Here is a 17,751-nt window from a genome sequence, read left to right as displayed (position 1 = left end):
CTTTTTTTGTTGTTAGTGATGAGCACAGGTGGCAGAGAAGATCCTGTTCTTCTGTTTTAGGCACTACAATTTAATGTGCCAACATTTGAGGGGCTTTTATTTTTAATGTTTTAGTTATCTTGTTTGGCCAAGAAAGAAAAGATGTTTTACTGTCCCCAAACGATCTCACAAAAGAGGTATGGTGAAAAGTGTTGGGTAGCTTTTTTCATGCCAATCAAAACCCAGGAGTTTTAGCAATGGAGCAGCAGTCTGCCTCTTCTCAATATAGAAGCGGGTTATACTTCCAAAAGTTAGAGACACTCCCAAAAGTTATGGATTTCTAGGCCATTGTCATCACATCATTATGGCCTGAAATGTCTGAAAGGATAGGGAAAGAGTCCTATGCCAGACTGAAGCCAATTGTACCCATTCTTGATTAAACCATACTCTGTGCTTCTTGAGTGATACAAAAAGGTTACTCTTCCTGTTGGGTTATGTTAGTGCAAGCAAGCTTTCCATTAGAGGAAATATGGAGAATTCCTTAACCCTTGGCATTCTCTTCAACTTCAATTTTCGCTTCTCTGCCATTTCCTTCTATTTGCATCTTGTTAATGACTGTTATGTATGAGGCCATAGGTTCCATTATCATTGAGTCTTCCCATTCTTTAGAATGGAGCATCTCCAAGGTACACCAAAAAATCCCTTGCTAGAAATGATGGCCTCTAATTGTTTTATAATAAATAAATCCCTCCCTTCTAGAAATGAGAAGGAGGACTAGGGCATAAATTACTGTTTTATCTCATATTCTCTAACACTGAGGATTGTGTCATCGTGAGGAATAAGATCTCAAGGGGATCTTCTAGTTAGCAAGTCAGACAAGAAGTCGCAATGTCCTCTGGCAGCTATGGCTACCTCAAATTCCATGGGAGCAAAGTAAGTGAAGAGCGACATGTAATCATTCTCTCATCCATTCATTTATTCATTCTTTCGTATGTTCATTCAGCACATACTTGTCAAGTGCCTACCATCTGCAAAGCAATAAGCAATTTTTTGTTTTTGTTTTGTGTTGAGAGGAAAAATTCACAAGCCCATAATTCTATACCTTGAAAGACTATTCTTCAAAAGTGAAAAAGAAGTAAAGACTTCTCAGACAAACAAAAATTCAAGAAATGTTTGCCAGTAAACTGCCTTGTGAGTAATGTTAAAAGTTCTTTGGGGAGAATAGGTCACAAACTCATATCTATTTAAAGAAAGAAGTGAGTAAGTGAGAGTACAAAAAACCTTTTATTTTCTAATTGTTTTGTTTTAAAAAATAATGGTTTATTCTAATAAAAATTAGTTTGTTCAAAATAATAAAAGCAACAACCTATTTGAATATACATTATGTATGTAATATGTATGTATGTTTTATGTATAAGTAAAATGAGCGACAGTCATGTAAGGGGCAGGATAGAACACATAGGAATATTTTGTTATTATAAGGCAGGTGCACTGCTTTGAAGCAGTGTTGTGTGTTATCTGAAAACAGATTTTAATTGGCTTCTAATGTATATTGGAAATTCTAGGGCAGCCACTAAAAATGGAAGATAAAGAAGTCTCACTGATATACTAAGAGAAGCAAAAAAAAAAAAATGAATCATATAAAGTAATCGATTAAAACCACAAGAGGTAGAAAATGTATGGCAGATAAAAATAGAAGTAAGGAAAAGGGAAAACAAACAGAAAATAATAACGTGTGATAGACAGTAAGTCAACTGTATTAATAATCACTTTAAACATCAATGGTCTCAATATAACTATTCAGAGACAGAGATTGCAAGAGTTCAAACAAAAATAAGATCCAACTATATGTTGTTTACAAGTAAACCATTTTGAATATCAAGACATATATAGATAAAAAGTAATGGGATGCAGAATGATATATCATGTCAACTCCAATCAAAAGAAAGTGCAAGTAGTTATATTAATTTCAGACAGAGATGACATCAGAGAGAGAAAAGTTATCAGAGACAAAGAAGGCATTACATGGTAATAAAAGTCTCCATTCTTCAATTATCCATAACAATATTTAATGTGCATATACCTAACAACAAAGCATCCAAATATTAATATGCAAGGCAAAAACTGATAAAACTGCAAGAAGGAATAAATAAATCCACTAGTATAGTTGAGTGCTTTAGCACCCTCTTATCAGAAATAAATGGATCCAAAAACCAGATAATTAATAAGGGCATAATTGAACTGAACAGCATCATTAATCAACTGGATATCATTAACACCTACAGACTACTTAACAAAAGCAAAATAAACATTCTTCTCAAGCTCACAAGGAATATTCACTAAGATATCCCACATCTTAGTCCATAAGATGCATCTTACCAAAATTTTTTAAAAATACTAATTATACAATATCTACTCTCAGACCACAAGAAATTAACTTAGAAATCAATCATAGATATCTGAAAAATTCTAATATTTGGAGATTAAGCAACACACTTGCAAATAACACAGGAGTCAAGGAAAAAACTCAAGAAAAAAATTAAATATATATTTTAAACTAAATAAAAATGAGAATACAACTTATCAAAATTGATGGAATACAGTGAAAGCAATGCATTGGATGCATATATTAGAAAATAAGGAAGATTGAACATCAATAATCTAAACTTCCACCTTAGTGAACTAAAAAATGCATAAATTAATTTTAAAGTAAGCAGAAAAACAGAAATAACAGTAGAGCAGAAATACATAAAATTGAAAACAGAAACTCAATAGAGGAAATCAATGGAACCAAACACTATTTGAAAAGATCACTAAAATTCATGTCTCTGGACAGATTAAGAAATAAAGAGAGAACACACAGATTACTAATATCAGAAATGGAAAAGGTGATATCACTATAGATACCATGGATATTAAAAGGATAAAAAATATATTTTGAACAAGTCTATGCCCAGAAATTTGAGAACTTAAATGAAATAGATCAATTTCTCGAAAGGCACAATCTGCCAAAACCCACACAAGAAGAAATGGCCAATCTTAACAGGCCTATATATATTAAAGGAATTAAATAATAATGAATAATTTTTGAAACATAAAGCAGTAGGCCCAGATGGCTTCAGCAGTTATACTGCCAAACATTTAAAAAATAAATGATACAAATTCTCTACAATGTCCTTATCTTCCAAAATATAGAAGTAAAACTATAAAGACAGTGAAAAATAAATAAAATCAGTGGTTGTCTGGTTTAGGGAGGTGGGAGGGTTGAATAGACAGAACACATGATTTTCAGAGAGGTAAAACTATTCTGTATGATCCTACAGTTGTAGGTGCATATCATCGTACACTTGTCCAAACCTATAGAATGCACAACACCAAGAGTGAACGCTAATGGAAGTTATGGACTTTGGGTATTAATGATGTGATAATATAGGTTGACTGGTTGTTACTATTATACCACTGTGGTGTGAGATGTTGATAGTGGAGAAGACTGTGGGTGTGTGAGGATAGGGAAATATGGGAACTTTCTGCACTTTCTGCTTAATTTCACTGTGAACCTAAAACTGCTACAAAAAAATAAAATTTATTTTAAAAATAGTTTTTAAAAAGAACAAACAAGGCTGTTCCCTCGAGGAACATAATATAATATCTAGTAGGTTTATAGCCTTCAAAGCAAGAAATTTAAAAATTCAAATGAAGAAAAATTTTAAAGGAAGTAGAAAGTGTCAAAGCACAGAAGAGGAATGTCTAACCAGGATTTTGGGACATGTGTACTCATTACCTACGTTGCCATATTTAAGCAGCAACTAGTATTTGAACAGTTGTGCTGGACCACTGGCAACTGATCTCTTCTCTTACCATAGGAAAGTTTGGAAGTACAAATAGCATCCCGAGATCCTGAGTTAGTCATGGGACTTCTAGTTCTGGCAAAATGAAGACTAATTATATCAATAAACCCTTCTACTAAAAAAGTTAAAAGAGAAAAAATGTTGGATGAAATAAATTATAAAAAAACAAAATCTCAAATGCGTTAATCAGAGGTTAAAATTATTATTCCTGATTGGTTAAAAAAAATCTGGGTTTGGCATTTTCCTGAAGAACATTTGTAGAATCTGAAGACCTAATCAGGGTCTTGCAAATGTAAATATAAAGCATATAAAGCTAAGTGTGCACCAGTGATGGGAAGTTTAATTAGAGATCTCACATGTTAGAGCTGTGATCTTAAAGGGCATACCTTCAGGTTAAGTGACAAATAGAAATATGTGTCCTCCAAGTAACGACAAGAAAAATGTGTTGTCTTGAAACTTCACATTGAATGATGAAGAAAATAAACCTCTACTGTGAATTTCAAAAGATATAATGCTTTTTGCAGGTTTGCATCATGAATTCATACTATTTGGGTAATCTGAAAAAAATTGAAGCAAGTTTCTTCAGTTAGGGACTAAAGAATTCTTACAAATGAAATTTTATGAAATTAAAGTTATTGTTAAAAATAACAAAACACACAATGAAATAAGATGCCTTTGCAAGGGTCAGTGAAAACAACAGACAGTAAATCCAGACCTAGCAAGATTTTAGATATTAGAGTTATCTGACCCAAAATTTAAATTAATAAATGTGTTTAGTATACTGACTTCAAACAAAAACCTTGAGTAAATAACAAGATGCTATAAAAATGGTATTCCAATACCAATAATTGAAATAGATTAAATAGAAAATTTAGGTATTAAGATATATAATTAAAATTAAAGCTTCAGTGAGTTGGTGAGTTTATTAGGAAACCCTTCTCAGAAGAAGACATAGCTCTTAACCTGTGAGACAGATATGAAGAACTGAGCAAAAATTCAGCACAGATGGATGGATATAAAAAACACAGAAAAGAAGAGGCATGAAAAACAGAGATGCAATATCTAACATAAAATGTAACTCTATCAGAAGAATAAAGGGGTTGGCAGCACCAATATATAGAGATAATGGCTATAGCATTGCAAAGTATGAATGTATCAGGCTTTAGTTATCCATTTTTTTCCTGAAGTGTTTATACTATTACAAACCACACAGTGATGAATAGGCATATCACATCCGACAGCAATGAATGACTGACTCAGTAAGTTTCTGATCTGTACCAGGACGGTAGGAATCCAAAAAGAATCTTTCAAACTAATGAATTAAATAATTGGTTTCAATTAAGTAGGTAAATAAATAAAAAATTACCATAAAGGTGACAGGTTATGTGTTCTATTGGGGAACTTGAAACTGTGGTTAAGAAGTCTAAAATGCTATCTTCTAGATTATATTTACCTATTAAGACTTTGAAGCTACCAACTTTTTAAAACTTATTTGTACCTAAAACTGAAAAGGAAGCAGACATTTAATCTTGAGAACAAGGATACTATATGATTCCCTTTCATTAATGTTCTCATCTTATAACTGTGGAAGTGAACTCATGTGAGTCAACGATACCACCAGAAACCTTCCATGCTGTTTAAAATATTTGGTTACCATCTAGTTCTTTTTTTCAGGGGGGAAAGGGGAAAGCATTCATGTGAATAAACTTTATACTAAGGTTTATTACTAGAAATATGGCCACATGCATCATGCAAAGTTTCTAAAAAGTCAGAGTGGTCCAATTTCTTCTTAACTATAAAGGGAAATTATGAAGGCAAATGACTGACAAACCATAAATGTTGTCACTGCAGCCCTCATATAACTAATACCATCTTATATATATGCACACAAATACACAAATGTCAAAAAAAATCTGAATGTTTTTTTTTTTTTTTTTTTTTATTTTTATTTTTTTATTATACTTTAAGTTCTAGGGTACATGTGCATAACGTGCAGGTTTGTTACATATGTATACTTATGCCATGTTGGTGTGCTGCACCCATCAACTCGTCAGCACCCATCAATTCATCATTTATATCTTGTATAACTCCCCAATGCAATCCCTCCCTCCTCCCCCCTCCCCCCTCCCCATGATAGACCCCAGTGTGTGATGTTCCCCTTCCCGAGTCCAAGTGATCTCATTGTTCAGTTCCCACCTATGAGTGAGAACATGCGGTGTTTGGTTTGCTCTTCTTGTGATAGTTTGCTAAGAATGATGGTTTCCAGCTGCATCCATGTCCCTACAAAGGACGCAAACTCATCCTTTTTTATGGCTGCATAGTATTCCATGGTGTATATGTGCCACATTTTCTTAATCCAGTCTGTCACAGATGGACATTTGGGTTGATTCCAAGTCTTTGCTATTGTGAATAGTGCCGCAATAAACATACGTGTACATGTGTCTTTGTAGTAGACTAATTTATAATCCTTTGGGTATATACCCAGTAGTGGGATGGCTGGGTCATATGGTACATCTAGTTCTAGATCCTTGAGGAATTGCCATACTGTTTTCCATAATGGTTGAACTAGTTTACAATCCCACCAACAGTGTAAAAGTGTTCCTATTTCTCCACATCCTCTCCAACACCTGTTGTTTCCTGACTTCTTAATGATTGCCATTCTAACTGGTGTGAGATGGTATCTCATTGTGGTTTTGATTTGCATTTCTCTGATGGCCAGTGATGATGAGCATTTTTTCATGTGTCTGTTGGCTGTATGAATATCTTCTTTTGAGAAATGTCTGTTCATATCCTTTCCCCACTTTTTGATGGGGTTGTTTGTTTTTTTCTCGTATATTTGTTTGAGTTCTTTGTAGATTCTGGATATTAGCCCTTTGTCAGATGAGTAGGTTGCAAAAATTTTCTCCCATTCTGTAGGTTGCCTGTTCACTCTGATGGTAGTTTCTTTTGCTGTGCAAAAGCTCTTTAGTTTAATTAGATCCCATTTGTCAATTTTGGCTTTTGCTGCCGTTGCTTTTGGTGTTTTAGACATGAAGTCCTTGCCCATGCCTATGTCCTGAATGGTACTACCTAGATTTTCTTCTAGGGTTTTTATGGTATTAGGTCTAACATTTAAGTCTCTAATCCATCTTGAATTAATCTTCGTATAAGGGGTAAGGAAAGGATCCAGTTTCAGCTTTCTACTTATGGCTAGCCAATTTTCCCAGCACCATTTATTAAATAGGGAATCATTTCCCCATTTCTTGTTTCTCTCAGGTTTGTCAAAGATCAGATGGCTGTAGATGTGCGGTATTATTTCTGAGGACTCTGTTCTGTTCCATTGGTCTATATCTCTGTTTTGGTACCAGTACCATGCTGTTTTGGTTACTGTAGCCTTGTAGTATAGTTTGAAGTCAGGTAGCGTGACGCCTCCAGCTTTGTCCTTTTGACTTAGGATTGTCTTGGCAATGCGGGCTCTTTTTTGGTTCCATATGAACTTTAAAGCAGTTTTTTCCAATTCTGTGAAGAAAGTCATTGGTAGCTTGATGGGGATGGCATTGAATCTATAAATAACCTTGGGGAGTATGGCCATTTTCACGATATTGATTCTTCCTATCCATGAGCATGGTATGTTCTTCCATTTGTTTGTGTCCTCTTTGATTTCACTGAGCAGTGGTTTGTAGTTCTCCTTGAAGAGGTCCTTTACATCCCTTGTAAGCTGGATTCCTAGGTATTTTATTCTCTTTGAAGCAATTGTGAATGGAAGTTCATTCCTGATTTGGCTCTCTGCTTGTCTGTTGCTGGTGTATAAGAATGCTTGTGATTTTTGCACATTAATTTTGTATCCTGAGACTTTGCTGAAGTTGCTTATCAGCTTAAGGAGATTTTGGGCTGAGACGATGGGGTTTTCTAAATATACAATCATGTCATCTGCAAACAGGGACAATTTGACTTCTTCTTTTCCTAACTGGATACCCTTGATTTCTTTCTCTTGCCTGATTGCCCTAGCCAGAACTTCCAACACTATGTTGAATAGGAGTGGTGAGAGAGGGCATCCCTGTCTTGTGCCAGTTTTCAAAGGGAATTTTTCCAGTTTTTGCCCATTCAGTATGATATTAGCTGTGGGTTTGTCATAAATAGCTCTTATTATTTTGAGGTACGTTCCATCAATACCGAATTTATTGAGCGTTTTTAGCATGAAGGGCTGTTGAATTTTGTCAAAAGCCTTTTCTGCATCTATTGAGACAATCATGTGGTTCTTGTCTTTGGTTCTCTTTATATGCTGGATTACGTTTATTGATTTGCGAATGTTGAACCAGCCTTGCATCCCAGGGATGAAGCCCACTTGATCATGGTGGATAAGCTTTTTGATGTGCTGCTGAATCCGGTTTGCCAGTATTTTATTGAGGATTTTTGCATCAATGTTCATCAGGGATATTGGTCTAAAATTCTCTTTTTTTGTTGTGTCTCTGCCAGGCTTTGGTATCAGGATGATGTTGGCCTCATAAAATGAGTTAGGGAGGATTCCCTCTTTTTCTATTGATTGGAATAGTTTCAGAAGGAATGGTACCAGCTCCTCCTTGTACCTCTGGTAGAATTCAGCTGTGAATCCATCTGGTCCTGGACTTTTTTTGGTGGGTAGGCTATTAATTGTTGCCTCAATTTCAGAGCCTGCTATTGGTCTATTCAGGGATTCAACTTCTTCCTGGTTTAGCCTTGGGAGAGTGTAAGTGTCCAGGAAATTATCCATTTCTTCTAGAAAAATCTGAATGTTTTCATGTGACATTGATAATTTTGCAAATTTCAAAGTCAAAGATTTTTTATTAAGCTGTCATATCTGGTAGCCAAATGAAAATCAGTTTTTGTTTTTCTCTTTCCTCTTTGCCTGACATGGCAGTTTTATGAAAGGCCTGTGATGTAAAGCAAACAAAACAGAAAAGAATCAAGAAAACAAAATACAGTCACTTACTGGAAACTCCTGGGTGAAATGGCCAAGGGTTATATAAACCTTATACTGGAATGGAATTCAAAGGGATATCAAAGCCGACAAATTAAATGTGCCTCAAACACACAGAGAACATACTGAGTTAAAGATGTGCTTCTTCTTGTCATTGCAGAGAGCTCAGATCCACTCAGTCAAATACCAGAGAAGAAGAAAGAAGAAAGGAGACTCCTATGGATGCTCAAGTCAATGTAAAAGGGCATCAAAGAACTTCTGGCTTAGGGAAGATGAGATGTAGACACATTACTCTCTGTTTCTCTTTGTGAAGCACAGCTACAGACTCTGGAAATAATGCAAGAGGCAACCAAAGAGGAACTATGAAAGATGGTAAGAATAAATTTTTGGCTTTCAACCCTAGAAAAGGAGGAAATTCACAGCAGAATACATTCTTATGTTGCTTTACCCAACAGAAGACCAACTCAGACACAACATTCCACAACCCCTGATCCAGCAACTGAAAGAAGCTCATTCAGGCTTATTCCTCTCCTGGATAGAATAGGAGAGCTTGTGATATCAATCAAGGCTAACATAATTGTCAAGAAACATTGATCAAAAGTCCCACAAAAAATAAGTGGCCAAAATGTTCTTCTCTGACATGTCTAAGACTTTTCTCTGCTACTGATAAATGCCAAGGTGGTAGGCTATATCAATAAGAGGAACTCAGGCACAAAAGTGACCTGATTCAGGAAACCTTTTCTCTACTGTGGGTCTGAGACTTCCCTCCTTAATGGGAACACATCAGATGGTACTGCCTGAGTAACCACCTACCACCCTCTCACCCAGCACCAACAAGTACTAGGGAAGCTCCAGTAGCAAAGATAAACCAAGCATAGCAAAACAACACTGCAATAACTTTGAAAATTAAAGTGTTTTTGGAACCACACTCCACAAAATTAGTCCAGGACCTGTATGTGAACTTGAAACAGCATGACTACTTGTTAAAATAAGATTTGAATGAGACACTGAGTATTTTAATATAACAAACAAAATGACCAGAATGCAATAGAAAATCGTCTATCATATAAAAGAAAGAAAGAAGGAAGGAAGGAAGGAGGAAGGAAGGAAGGAAGGAAGGAAGGAAGGAAGGAAGGAAGGAAGGAAAGACAGAAAGAAAGAAAGAAAGAAAGAAAGAAAGAAAGAAAGAAAGAAAGAAAGAAAGAAAGAAAGAAAGAGAGAGAGAGAGAGAGAGAGAGAGAGAGAGAAAGAAAATCACAACTGAATGAATAAAGGCAATCCACTGATGACAATACTGAGATGAATCAGATCTTGAAAGGCATTTTAAGTCAGTCATCATGTAAATGACTGAATAACTAAGAAATTCCATTAAAATAAATTCCATTAAAAATAGAAATTAGAAAATAAAAGGAAGCTGCATATAAAGAACCAAATGGAAATTACAAAACTGAATAGTACTCTAATAGAAATTAAAAGCTCACTAGATGGGCTTGATAGTAGAGTGGAGATGACAAAGGTTGGAATCAGTAAACTTGAGCATATGACAATCGAATTTAGACCATGTAAACAACAGAGATAAAATACACTGAATAAAAAGCAAAGAGGAGGCCGGGCGCGGTGGCTCAAGCCTGTAATCCCAGCGCTTTGGGAGGCCGAGACGGGCGGATCACGAGGTCAGAAGATCGAGACCATCCTGGCTAACATGGTGAAACCCCGTCTCTACTAAAAAATACAAAAAACTAGCCGGGTGAGGTGGCGGGCGCCTGTAGTCCCAGCTACTCGGGAGGCTGAGGCAGGAGAATGGCGTAAACCCGGGAGGCGGAGCTTGCAGTGAGCTGAGATCCGGCCACTGCACTCCAGCCCGGGCGACAGAGCGAGACTCCGTCTCAAAAAAAAAAAAAAAAAAAAAAAAAAAAAAAAAAAAAAAAAAAAAGCAAAGAGGAACTTATGGGACAATAATGAAAGATCCAACATTTGTATTATCAGAATTCCACATGGAAGAGAGAGAGGGAGAGTGGTGCTGAACGAGTCTCATAAAAGTAGTGGAGATAGTCTTCTACATTTGGGAAAATATACAAGATTTAAGAAACTGACTTAAACTCAGATAGGATATCCATGACAAGACATACTGTATTGAACTTCTGAAAACTAGCATCAGAGAAAAAAGAATTGAAAGGAGTCAGAGAAAATCCGAAGGGGAAAACTGATTTGAATGACATCATCTGAAACCATGGTAGCCAGAAGGAATTGGTGAGACAAAAGTCAACTAAAAGCTCTATAACCAGCAAAATTATTCCTTAGAAATGAGGAGACTATAAAGACATTCTTAGATAAAGAGAACTTAAAATAATCTATACTAGCAAATCTGTTCTAAAAAAAATAGCAAAAGGAAATTCTTTAAACAGAAAGAAAATGGTAAAGAATCTTGGAGAATCAGGAAAAAATAAAGATACAATGAAAAAAAGCAGACATGTAAGTACATAAAATAGATTGTATTTTTTCTATTGTGTTTGACAAAACATATTTGATGATTGAAACAAAATATTATAATACCATGTGCTATTCAGTACAATAATATTTAAAAGTGAAGAGATTTTAGAGTCCAGAAAATTACCTGAGCTAAAGGGAGATATGGAGCAATTATAAAAGGATCATTCTACCGAGAAGACATACCAATTTTAAGTGTGTACACAGCTAACAATAGAGCCTCAAAATATGTGAAGCAAAAGCTGAAAGATTTGAAAGGAGAAATAGACAATAACTCAACATGTCATCTCAGCAACTGGTAGAGCTAGTGAACAGAAAATTAGCAAAGACATGGAATATTTAAATAACACAGTCAAGAATATAATTGACATTACAGAATAGTCCTGTAACAACAGCAGAATACACATTTTTTCGAGTGTCCAAGGAAGTTTTCCAAGATAGACCACATTGTATGTTATGTATCAAATTTTAACAAATTTAAAAGAATTTAAGTTATACAGAGTGTATTCAATGACAACAATGGGATCAACCTAGAAATAATAATAGAAAGATAGTGGAATCTCTGAAAATGTAAAAATTCAAAACATACTTTAAAATAATCTATGTATATCTAAAAGGAAATAAAAATACTCATAGAACTAAATGAAAAGGAAAGAAATATAAAAAACATGTAGGATACAGTTAAAGCAGTGTTGAGAGAGAAATTTATAGCACTAAATTCTTATACTAGAAATGATAAAAGTTTTCAAAGCAAACATCTAATAGATCATACCTCAAGAAATTAGAAGAAAGCAAAATGATCCCAAAGCAAGCAGAAGGAATGAAAGGGAAGAGATCAACACAATTTAGACTAGGAAGTGAATACTTAATGGAATCAAAACCTGATCACATGGAGGAACCTGAAAGGCATCATGCTAAGTGAAATAAGCCAGGCACACAAAGACAAATACCAAATGATCTCACTTATAAGTGGAATCTAGAACATCAAACTCACAGAAGTAGAGGATAAGAGAGCGGTGGCCAGGAGCTGACAAGGGGTTTGGGGAGCAGGTGAAGAAAATAGAGAGATGTTAGTCCAAGGGTACAAACTTTTAGTTGTGCTGGATGAATAATAACTAAGCACAGTGACTACAGCTAATGATGCTGTGTTGTGTACTTGAAATTTGCTAAGAGATTAAATTCTAAATGTTTTTACCACAAACACACACAAAAGTAGCTTTACTTTTCAAGTATGCAAGACTGGTTCAACATTGCAAATCAATGAATATAATCCACAATATCAACAGAGTATTGAAAAATTATAAGATTATATCAATTAATATAGAAATAATATTTGATAAAATCTAACATATTTTTCAAGATAAGAATTCTCTGAAAGTTGAGATTAGAGGGATATTACCCCAAATGATAAAAATTACCTACCAAATTCTATAGCTAAAATACTTATTAATTATAAAAGATTATTAAATGATTTCCCCTAATATTAAGGAAGGATGTCTTCTCTCACTATTCCTATTCATCAGAGTACTGGAAATCCAAGACATTGTAACAAACCAACGAAGAAACTATGAAGACATACAAATTGAAAAGAAACGAATAAAATTGGTATTATTGTCTATGAAAAATCCCAAGGAATCTACCAAAAAAAAATTACCTTTTAGATTAACAAATAAGTTCTGCAAGACTGCAGAATACAAGATCAAAACAAAGTCATCAGCTGCATTTCTGTATAATAAAAATGAACTTGCAGAAACTGAAAGTAAACATAAAACACCATTTATAATTGCTTCAAAGAAAATGAAATATCTAAGTATACTCTCAATGCAACATGCACAGTATCTGTGCACTAAAAATTCAAAATGCTGATAAAGATCTAAATAAATGAAGAAACATACAATTTTCATAGATTAAAAGCCTTAGCATGGGAAAAGTAGGCAATTCTCTCCAAACCAATGAACATATTTAATGCAATTACTATCAAGAGACATTTCACCAAAGAGGATATACAGATAGAAAATAAGCACCTAAAACATTTTCAATATTAGTCATCTACAATATAAAACAAAAACCACAATGAGATATCACAACGCTTTTGCTAGACATAGACATATTTATTTCACAATTTTTCGGATAAACCACTGCCCCTAGAATACATAAAAAACATTAGAAAGAATAATAAAGTAACAGGAATCACTTAAACTGAGATTAAGTTTTACTATAGAGTTACAGTAATCAAGACAGTGTTCTATGTTAGAGAAATAGACAAACAAATCAATGGAACACAATAGAGAAACCAGGATTAGCCCTAAGCAAATATGCTCAACACATTTTTGACAGACGTGCCAAGGCAATTCAATAGAAGAAAGAACGCTTGTCAACAGATAGTACTATAGCAATTAGACAACCATAGGCAAAATTGAACTGTAGCTTAAATCTCACATCTTATACAAAATTGGCTCAAAATGAATAATGAAAAACATAAAATATTTAACCATAAAATCTTAAAAAAAATGAAACAGGGATAATTTTTGGTTATCTAGGAGTAGGTGAACATTTGATATGAAGTCCAAACTTAAAATCAAGGTCATGGTTTAGAAAAAGAAAATTTGATAAATAAGACCTCATCAAAGTAAAAAATATTACTCTGTAAAAGATTCTTTTGAGAGAATAAAAAGATAAGCTCCAGAGTGGAAGAAGATACTTGCAAATCACATATATGACAAAGAACCACTATCTATGCTATATAAAGAAGTCTCAAAACCCTACAGTTCAAAGCTTTCACACTAAAATCAGGAACAAGGCAAGAATACTTCCTCTCACCACTGCTTTTCAATATCCAATTGGAAATCCTATCTAATGCAATAAGACAAGAATTAGAAACAGTATACTGATTGAGAAGGAGGAAATACACTGTCTTTGTTTGCAGATGACATGATCGTCTTTGTAAAAATTCCCAGAGAATCAATTAAAAAAATAAAAACCTCTTGAAAGGAGGTTATTATAATAACTTGTTAATAAATGATTATAGCAAGTTTGCAGGTTAATGTACAAAAATCAGTTACCTTAAAGAACAATTGAAGTTTGAAATTAAAAACATATTACCCTTTACATTAGCACTCCCCAAAAATGAAATAAATAGATATAAATATAGCAAAATATGTACACAGGCTGGGCACGGTGTCTCAAACCTGTAATTCCCGCACTTTGGGAGGCTGTGGCAGGTGCATCACTTGAGGTCAGCAGTTTGAGACCAACCTGGCCAACAAGGTGAAACCCCATCTCTACCAAAAATACAAAAATTAGACAGGTGTGGTGGTGTGTGCCTGTAGCCCCAGCTACTCCAGTGGCTGAGGCAGAAGAATTGCCTAAACCCAGAAGGCGGAGGTTGCAGTGAGTGGAGATAGCGCTACTGCACTCCACCCTGGGCAACAGAGCAAGACTCCATCTCAAAAAAAAAAAAAAAATACATAATCTATAAGAGAAAAAAACCTCTGGTGAAAGAAATAAAAAAACTTAAACAAATGGAGATATACTCCATGTTCATGGCTAGAAAGACTCAATTTGGTCTATAGATTCAAGGTTAGCCTAATCAAAATGCCAGCAAATTATTTAATGTGTGTTGACAAACTGATTCTAAAATTTATCTGGAGAGGCAAGAGACCCAGAATTTCTACATTAACATTTATGAAGAAGAAAGTCAGAGGACTGACACTACATGACTTCAAAACTTGATACAATGCTGCAGTAACCAAGGCAGTGTGATGATGATAAAATAATAAACATGCAGATCAGTGGAACAGAACAGAGAGCCCAGAAAAAAACCCACATAAATACAGTGCACAGGTGAAATAGATCTTTGACAAGGGAGCAAAGGTATTAAAATGGCACAAAGATAGTTTTCAACAAATATTGCTAAAGTGATTGGATATCTATATGCAAAACAAACAAACAAACAAAAACAGGAAAAAAAGCTACAGACATAGATATTAACCCACAACAATTAACCCAAAATGGTTTATAAATCTACATATAAAACCATAAACTCCTAGAAGATAACACAGGAGAAAACCAAGATGACCTTGGGTATGACAATAACATTTTAGATTCAGAACCAAAGGCATGATCCATTAAAGAAAGAATCAATAAACTGGAATTTATTAAAAATAAAAGCATTGAGTTTTGACAACATCAAGTAAATGAGTAGACATGATATTGAACGCAGTGCAAAAACCCAAGGAAGTGGCAGTCTTACACTGCCAAAACCATCAGAAAGGTGAAGGAGAAAAGGCAGAAGGAAACCATCGGGTAGATGCTGAGGCCAAAATTGCTGCCAGGTGGAACTTCCCATTAGAAATACCTACGGAAGGACCCTTGGTATGGACCAACCCCCTCCAAGAGACTAAGCCCCAGTATTCCCCAACTGAAACAGAATGGGGACATTCATGGGGGCATAGTTTTCTCCCCTTGGGGTGGTTAATGACAGAAGAAGGAAAGGTACTTATACCTGAAGCCAGACAGTGGAAAATACTTAAAACCTTCCACCAAACTTTCCATATAGGTATTGAAAACACTCATCAAATGTCCAAATCCCTACTTGCAGGGCCAACTCTCCTCCGGACTATCCGACAGGTAGTCAAAGTCTGTGAGGTGTGCCAAAGGAATAGTCCCTTGGTCCATCATAAGGCCTCTTTTGGGGGAACAAAGAATAGGTCACTATCATGGAGAGGACTGGAAGTTAGACTTCACCCATATGCCTAAGTCAAAGAGATTTCAATACGTGTTGGTCTGTGTTGATACCTTTACAAATTGGATAGAAGCTTTCCCCTGCAAGACAGAGAAGACTCAGGAAGTGATTGAAGTCCTAATTCATGAAATAATTCCTAGATTTAGGCTTCCCCAAAGCTTACAGAGTGACAATGGTCTGGCTTTTAAAGCCATGATAACTCAGGGAATTTCCAGGGTGCTAGGGATACAATATCATCTTCACTGCACTTGAAGGCCACAATACTCAGGGAAGGTCGAGAAGGCAAATGAAACACTCAAGAAGCACTTAAGGAAACTAACACAAAAAACTCATCTCCTGTGGCCTACTCTTTTGCCCATGCCTTGCTGAAAATCCAAAATTCTCCTCACAAAATGGGGCTCAGTCCATATGAAATGCTATATGGATAACATTTTCTCACAAATCACCTCCTACTTGATCAGGAAATAACGAGCTTGGTCAAAGATATAACTTCTTTGGCAAAATATCAACGAAACCTTAAAAACCTACCTGAAGGATGTCAGAGAGTAAAGGGAACAGAGTTGTTTCAACCAGGAGATCTAGTGTTGGTCAAATCTCTCCCCTCTACCTCCCCATCTATGGATTCTTCGTGGGAAGGACCATACTTGATAATCCTCTCTACCCCCACTGCAGTTAAGGTGGCAGGAGTGGAATCCTGGATTCACCACACCCGAGTTAAATTTTGGACACCCCCTAAGGAACCTGCGGGGCCACCAGCTCAGGAGTCCCAAGATCTGCCAGATCAGCCTCAATACACCTGCGAACTGTTGGAGGACTTGCATCTCCTAATTTTGGAAGGAAACATCCCAGATTAAAAAGGTTCCTACCACTAATCCTGAGGAAAAACACCTTCCTCCTCAAAAAAGATAAGTGAAGACCTACATAATCTTTAACATCTCTCCTTGCCCCTTTAATGGAATCCTTTTACTATTTCACCATATTATTAAGCAGCATACTAACTAAACTCTTTGTGATAGGACTATATACTGTAGCTCCTGCCGGAATGAAAATCCTAATCACATCAACCTTCTTTCTATCTTCCTTCCTCCTGATAGCAATTTACTCCTACCTTTAACTCAGTCTGGATAAAATGATCTTGTCTTCCAGAGCACCCTGTTTACCTTCCTATTTACTCTTTGCCTATCTACCCCTTCTGCTTCCTTGGATAACTTATACAATCGCTCCCCTCCCTTTCCACTAGCTCCTAATTACCTCTACAAGACTCTCAACTCAACCCACTCTCTGTTAAACCAGTCCAGTCCTTCCCTGGCAAGTGACTGTTGACTTTGTATCTCTCCATCAACCTCTGCTTACGTTGCCACTCCCATTCCCGCAAAAAAATTGGTCTTTACCAGCTTAACCTACCACCCTCATTGTGAAGGAAAAGACCCTTTTCAACTTCTAAATATGCAATCATTAGCCAACTTCCCCATCTCTGATAGGACAAAGAATACCCTAACAGGACATGCAATCCAACTTTTACGTTCTTACATTTCCAACCTCACCTATTACATAAGCAATGAAAAGCCCCTACACAGCCCTGTAACTATGAATACCATCTTAACTTTCCAAGCCCCTTTATGCATCCAATGCAACCTGTTATCAGGCCTGCCCCTGGGGCACCTACTACCCCGTCAGTGTAATTATACCCTACAACTTCAAGCCCCAACTGATCATAATAACTTCCGAGTTACCCAAACAACTCCATTCAGATGGCT

The sequence above is a fragment of the Rhinopithecus roxellana genome, chromosome 3 (genome assembly GCF_007565055.1).
Source record: "Rhinopithecus roxellana isolate Shanxi Qingling chromosome 3, ASM756505v1, whole genome shotgun sequence".
In the NCBI taxonomy this organism is placed as follows: domain Eukaryota; kingdom Metazoa; phylum Chordata; class Mammalia; order Primates; family Cercopithecidae; genus Rhinopithecus; species Rhinopithecus roxellana.
This window is presented reverse-complemented; position numbering follows the sequence as displayed.